Raw genomic sequence first — 6,670 nt, 5'->3', positions numbered from 1 at the left:
ATCCATTGTCATTTCTTTTTTTAATTCTTTTTTCTGTTTTGTTTTGTAATTAATAAAAATATTATATTTATTAATAAAAATACAAAAAATATTTTTCACTTTCCTTAATGTTTTATTTAATTTTATTTAATTTTTATTTTCATATTTATTTATTGTTAATATTTTATTTTAATTATTTACTTCAAGTGGTTCATTTTAACACACATATTTTTATTAATTTTATTTTCCTGACTTAAAATTATTTTTAGGTTCTGATTTTTGGGATGAGGGTTAACCAATGCCCCATGGTCAACCTGACCTTTTCTTGGAATTTTATTTCCCATTTTCAATTTATTTTGGGTTTATTTTTGACCTAGTTTGCTTGGTTGACTTTTCCTTTGACTTCTGTTTTATTTCAATTAATTTTTACACTAATTCTCATTATTTTTGAAATCTTTTTGGGGGATGATGATGTCCTGACCCCACCTTAGTTAGTTTAATTTTTCATAATTTTCTTAATTAATTTACTATTTATTCCATATTTTTTAATTTGACTTGACTTTTCAGTTGACTTTTCCATGATTGATGTTTGACTTAAGGGATTGCTTAGGGCAATTGAAGTGATATTTTGATCCTCCATTGTTCATCTCATATGACATGTATTAGAGGCCTTTCATCTTGATTTTATTTGATCCTTATATCATTTCCCGATTAAATTATCCAGTGATCCTTTGTGTGCATAGTTTCATCTGTATGTTTCATCTGATATTTTTTATACTTGTTTCTTTCATCCATGCTTCAATTATTTGATTGTTTAACATGTTCATACTTCTCATGCTTTGTTCAATGATCTCTTATATCATTCTTTGATTATTTGATTTGATCATATACTTGTTTATATATCTTATTGATTGATAATTGTTGCCTACTTGTATGATGTATGACACATATATTTTTATTGCTTGTTTGCCATGAACAATCCCCATTCATAACAAATGTACCCCTCTCCCATGAATTGTATAATGTTTATTCTTTCATTCTTTATTCATCTGTTAATACAAGAACTAAAAGAACATCCGATAATCATTTCAAAACAAGATCAAAACCTCGATCCAACGTCGAGTAATCATTTTCAAACTTAACAGAACCAACACGTATTCATCCATCCTTTTGTAAGTCGATTGCTTCATGCATCGCCATTTCTCCTGTAAGTCGATTGCTTCTGGCATTGCCATCTACCTGTAAGTCGATTGCTTCATACATCGCCATCTACCCTTACCCGTGACTCCTTTCCTTGCTCCATCTGTCGACTCTTGTTCCGTTTAGGTAGCACCCATTAGGTAGAACCCTTTGTATGATGACATAGGTAGTATTCCCTTATTCTTTTGTATGATAACATAGATAGAATTCCCTCATTCTTTTGTATGATAACATTGGGTGGATATTCCCATTTGTAAATCCTAACACATAGGTCCACATTGCATGACAACTCTAGGGCAGAGCTTCCCCACTTTTCTAGACCTTCCGTGCGTCTCCGATCTCGTGGCATGTAGTCTGTTCTATTGCAAAGAGGTAACTGCCTAAGACTCGATTCAGCGAGCTGTGACACCTGCTGCTAGGACGTGAACACATTGCCCACTCTCCTTTGACACAACTGGTGTCCTCCTTTGTAAGTCCATGTTCAGATGGCAATCCCTAACCCCTAGTAGCCGAACTACGACAACTCTGATTCTCATGTTCAGATGAGATACGTAGGCACGAGACGCGGTGTCTTGTCGAGTTTTTGACTGACAACTAACAACTAATCCTTGCTTGTATTCTCCCTCGTTGCGATTCTTTTCTCTCGCCCTCGTTGCGATCGAGATCTTCCCTTTCTCTTGCCCTAGTTGCAATCGAGACCTTTGTTCCCGTAGTTAGTTGAACTATATTTTGTTCTGATTCTCATTCCAGGTGAGATACGTACACATAAGACGCGATGTCTTAGCGACCACATTCCTCCTTAACCCATAGGTAGTCGAGCTACGAAGACTCTGATTCTCATACTCATATGAGATACGTATGCAGTGGATGCGACATCCGTGCGAGTCATTTTCTTTTGACCCTTTTTCTTTTAGCAAATAGTACCTTAGATAAACACACACCCTTTAGACAAGAACAACAAGAGTGGATCCCGTAGAGTACTACGGATGCGTAGGGGTGCTAATACCTTCCCTTCGCATAATCGACTCCCGAACCCAAGATTTGGTTGCGAGACCTTGTTTTTTCCTTTCCTTTCTCCAGGTTTACTTCGAGCATTTCCTTTCCCTCCTTTGGGATAAATAACGCACGGTGGCGACTCTTTTGTCATTTTCTTTTTTTCGCCGGTTTTTTTTCCGCAGGTTGCGACAATGCTTATTGTTGCCTTGGACTTCTAGGAATCCACCATAAATACGTTTCACTTACCATGCGGCATGATAACTCCAACACTCTTCGATATACACTACTACAAATAAAACTTTTTATGACGAAGCTTTCACCTCGATCATGCCAAAAAAATTGAGCGTATAGGTCCTGGAAGCAACATGTTTGATTATTTTTTATAAAAAAAACAACCTTTTCCCTCTATTTTATAAAAAAATGAGATAATATAGCTATAAGTGAGCGCCAGATTTTTCAAAAATAAATAAATAATAAACCTTTTCCCTGCATTTAAGTTTTTTTTTCAATGATTTCTCACTTGGCGCCTTCCAATCTTCTCTTTTTTTCTAAGTTAATTTTTTTTTCATTAATTATTAATTTTCAAAAAAAATTGTTATCAATAAAAACGAATAGGAAATAATATGAAAGGAAATATTTCATTAATTAAAAATAGGTCAAAAAATAATTATTCCACATATTCAAATTTTTGACTCCACTCAACTTCAATAGTACCACTATTAACTATCCCTAACTGAGAAAAAAGTTCAGAAAGAACTCTTCCATATGGTATGAGGAAAGTCATTTTTCTCCCTAGAGATGATTATCATTTACTTTAAAAAGTTAAAAATGGTAAGAGAAAGATTAATTATGATGTTCTTGGTAAGGAATAACAAGAGATGCTTGTCATTCTAAGTAAGTGTTTCCAGTTCTTTCTCTCTTGGTCGGAGATTTGACACTAGAAGCTGATACAAAACTTTTCCAATTGGTCGTAGAGTAGCAGGACTGCCAAGATTATCGTAGTTGGCATAAATTAGGCGAATGTGGTCTTTATAGGCATTTTTGAATATATAATGTTCAACACAACAATCTTCCTCTTCACATTTTATTGTCTGGGAAATAAGTGACTGAGTAATTGTGATAGGAAAGTCATTGACATAGGACTGGATTGACTCGGCATCATGACCAAATGGCCCAAAGAGGCATTTAACCATATCTCCTTAGTGATATTAATGTAGATGGGTCCATGAAGGATGTCAAAGTAACCATTCAACTTTTGTTTGCGAATAGTTTTCCTTAGATCAAAACATTTGTCTTTCAAATCATCGAAATCAACAAAATTTCATTCATAACGAATAAAAGATTTTCATTTAAGGTTGTCGAAGACATTTTTGAAGAAAATAAAAGACTTTGAAACTATGTTTCAAGACATAAAGAGTTAGAAATGAGACGTTGAAACTAGGAATAATGTTTAAATAAAGTGGAGAATAGGAAGTGAAACAATCAGAAAAGCTCAAACGCCTCATTGAAAATCTAAAAGATACATTACATTTTTGAATATGGATGATCATTGCTATTCTAGTGGATATGATTCCAATGCGCGTCATGGTTTACTTTTTTATAGAAATAGAAATCACACATTACCTCGATTTTTAACAAAACTGAGGGGACAATCAACTTATTATCTCGGTTATTCAAAAAAATACGAGGAGAAAAACAATTCAGAAAACTTTTTTTAATTATTATAATTTTTTTGTAAACTAAATGATATATCATGGTGGTTTCCTTAATAACTGAGGGATAAGATAAGTAGCATTTTACTAATAAAGCACCGTTAAACAAATTTTACCCTAATCCTAACTTATATATCGCAACTTCAAACTCGAACGCATCATTCTTTTGGGATCCATCTCACAAAATGGTGTTGATGTTGTTGTTGTTATATTTAGAAGCTTGTAAAAGTTCTCTATGATGGATTGCAAGTGCATAAAAACATTTTTTCAATAGTTGGAACAGATAATTCCTTTAGAAATTGGACGCATTCAATGGTTGGACCAGATAACTCCTAGAAATTGGATGCGTGCAATATTTGCAATATTTGGACCAGATAACTTCTTACACCAAAATTATGGTTTTGTTGTATTATCGTTTTTCAATATTCTGTGTAAACAATGTAATTTAAAAAACAATAATAATCATGTTCACCTCGGTTTTTAACAAAACTGAGGGGATAACTTAGTGTGAAACCTAAATAAATATTCATCGTTCATTTCATGATTATCAACGCTCAAGACACTATCATTAGTGATCTGCGTGAAACCTAAAAAAATCATTATAAAGGTATTCTGATGTCTATAATTGATAAAGAAACATCATGAAGCGCTTGAAACTATCTACGTCCTCCACTTTAACTTTTGCCATTAAGAGTTCTCTATGATGGATTGCAAGTACAGAAAATTATCAGGCTTTAAGGTTTGTGTTTTTAAATATTCATTTGAGTAGAAAATCATTTATTTTTATATCCTCTTTTTTCTAACCCTTTTTTTGTTTTATATCAAAAACAAATACTTGCAAGACGAAGCATTTGACTTTGCCCAAATATCAAGGAGTCAAAGATCCAACATATGATCTTCAGGGATAAATTAATTTTTATTTTATTATTCTATGTAAACAATATAATATTCTGGGTAAACATTGTAGTTTGTAAACAAATTATTTTTATTTATTTTCTGTGTAAACAATATAACGAATTTCAATTAAAAAAACAGTCTACCTTACCCCTCGGTTTTATTGTAAACCTAGATGTATGAGGCGCTAGTTTTGTAAATATTAAAAATGGAGATGATGGGGTTCAAACTCATGTGCAAATTAATTTACCCCTCGGTGTTTAAATAATTGATGTGATAAGACGTTACTTTCCATGACGCTCTCTGTTACCTCGATATTGCAGCCGAGGTAAAATCCATTTCTAGTCCGAAGTTAAAAGCATTTTTTGTAGTAGTGATAATAACTATTGTTGGTCTTTGACCAACTGGAGAACCCTTTGAACCCTCTAGGACCACTAATACTAAATCTATATTCATTTTTAATAACTCTGCTTGTAGAACATACTTAGAAGAATATCATGCTTTGACTGAGAATGTAAGAGACCATGAACGCATAGCTTTCCTCACCTACTGCCTCTCTCGCTATGTTTTTTGCTCCAGATCCTTTCAAGTGGCCAAACAATTTGTGCCTTTGGACACTCAACTTAACGGAAAAATTTGTGCCAAATTTTTTTTTGTGGCCTTTAAGAGTCTTTGGGGTTAGCTTCTCGTGACCTCAAGGATCGGGAAAGTCCTAAACGTCTCCTTGTGTCTGGCTCTATTTAGCTCCTGCAACTGTGGCTTAATTCCACTTTTGAACCTTCCCTAAAAACCAGTGTGTCGCATCTCGAAAAATACGATTCCTCGCGATGGCCGTGGAAAAAATTATGTTCGAACAAAGTCGCCACCGAACTTGATTTATCCCAATGAAGGGATAGGAAAATATCGATAAAACCTTTTGGAAATGGAATAATGGTCGTCGCAACCATATTCGGGTTCGAGAGTGGATTAAGTAAGAGGAAGGTATTAGCACCCCTCACGTCCATTGTACTCAACGGGAACCTTTTAGTTCAATTTTTGCGATTTGAGTGTTAATTTATGTTGTTTGTTATCTTTAGGTTACAAAATTATTAAAAATAGAAATGGATGAGAACCTCAGAAATGGAAATGGGAGGTTTTTTATTAGTGTGCTCGCGAAGATACAACAATCTTCTGCCTACATATCCTTATGGTATAATAAAGAAATCAGAGCATTCGTAGTTCGAGAAACTACAGATGGTTGGTGTTTTTTTAATAAACAACTGTTTAGATCATATCCTAAAGGCTAAACGTTGGCTTGTCTACCCTCGGCGGAGGCTTAAGCGGTGGTTTATTATACGCATTAGAAAGGATTAAATGGTGTTCTTTTTGAAAAGAGTTTAGGTCACACGGAGGTGACAAGTTGGATTAATATGTTGGATGTTTTGATTGGTTGAGATGTTTTTGGTTGGATGACGATCACACGGATAGTCGAGTAAGATAACTCGTATCCTAACAGTCGGGAAAGCGAGTAGAAGACTCTAGACGACTTTCTGTTTCATCTGAATATTTATGAAAATAAGGTTGTATACGGTTGGCGTATTTTTATAATGAACGACAAGTACTTGAATGACTGAGTAAAATAACTCATATACAAGCATTTGAGGAGAGGAATCGAAGGCTCAAGACCATCTCTCTTTTCGTATAATTTGTTATGAAAATGATTTGATTAAGTTGTATATTTGTGAAAAAATGATGATTGCTCGACTGTCCGAGTAAGAGAACTCGTATTCAAGCAATTGAGGAGAAAAGTTGAAAACTCAAAGTCATCTCCCTTTTCATTTCTTACTGTGAAAATATTTTGATTTAATCGGGGTTTAGAGGTTTGTAGAGGAACGACAATTATTTGACTA

Source organism: Lathyrus oleraceus, chromosome 5 (genome assembly GCF_024323335.1).
Source record: "Lathyrus oleraceus cultivar Zhongwan6 chromosome 5, CAAS_Psat_ZW6_1.0, whole genome shotgun sequence".
Taxonomy (NCBI): Eukaryota; Viridiplantae; Streptophyta; class Magnoliopsida; order Fabales; family Fabaceae; genus Lathyrus; species Lathyrus oleraceus.
Note: the sequence above shows the minus strand (reverse complement) of the source record.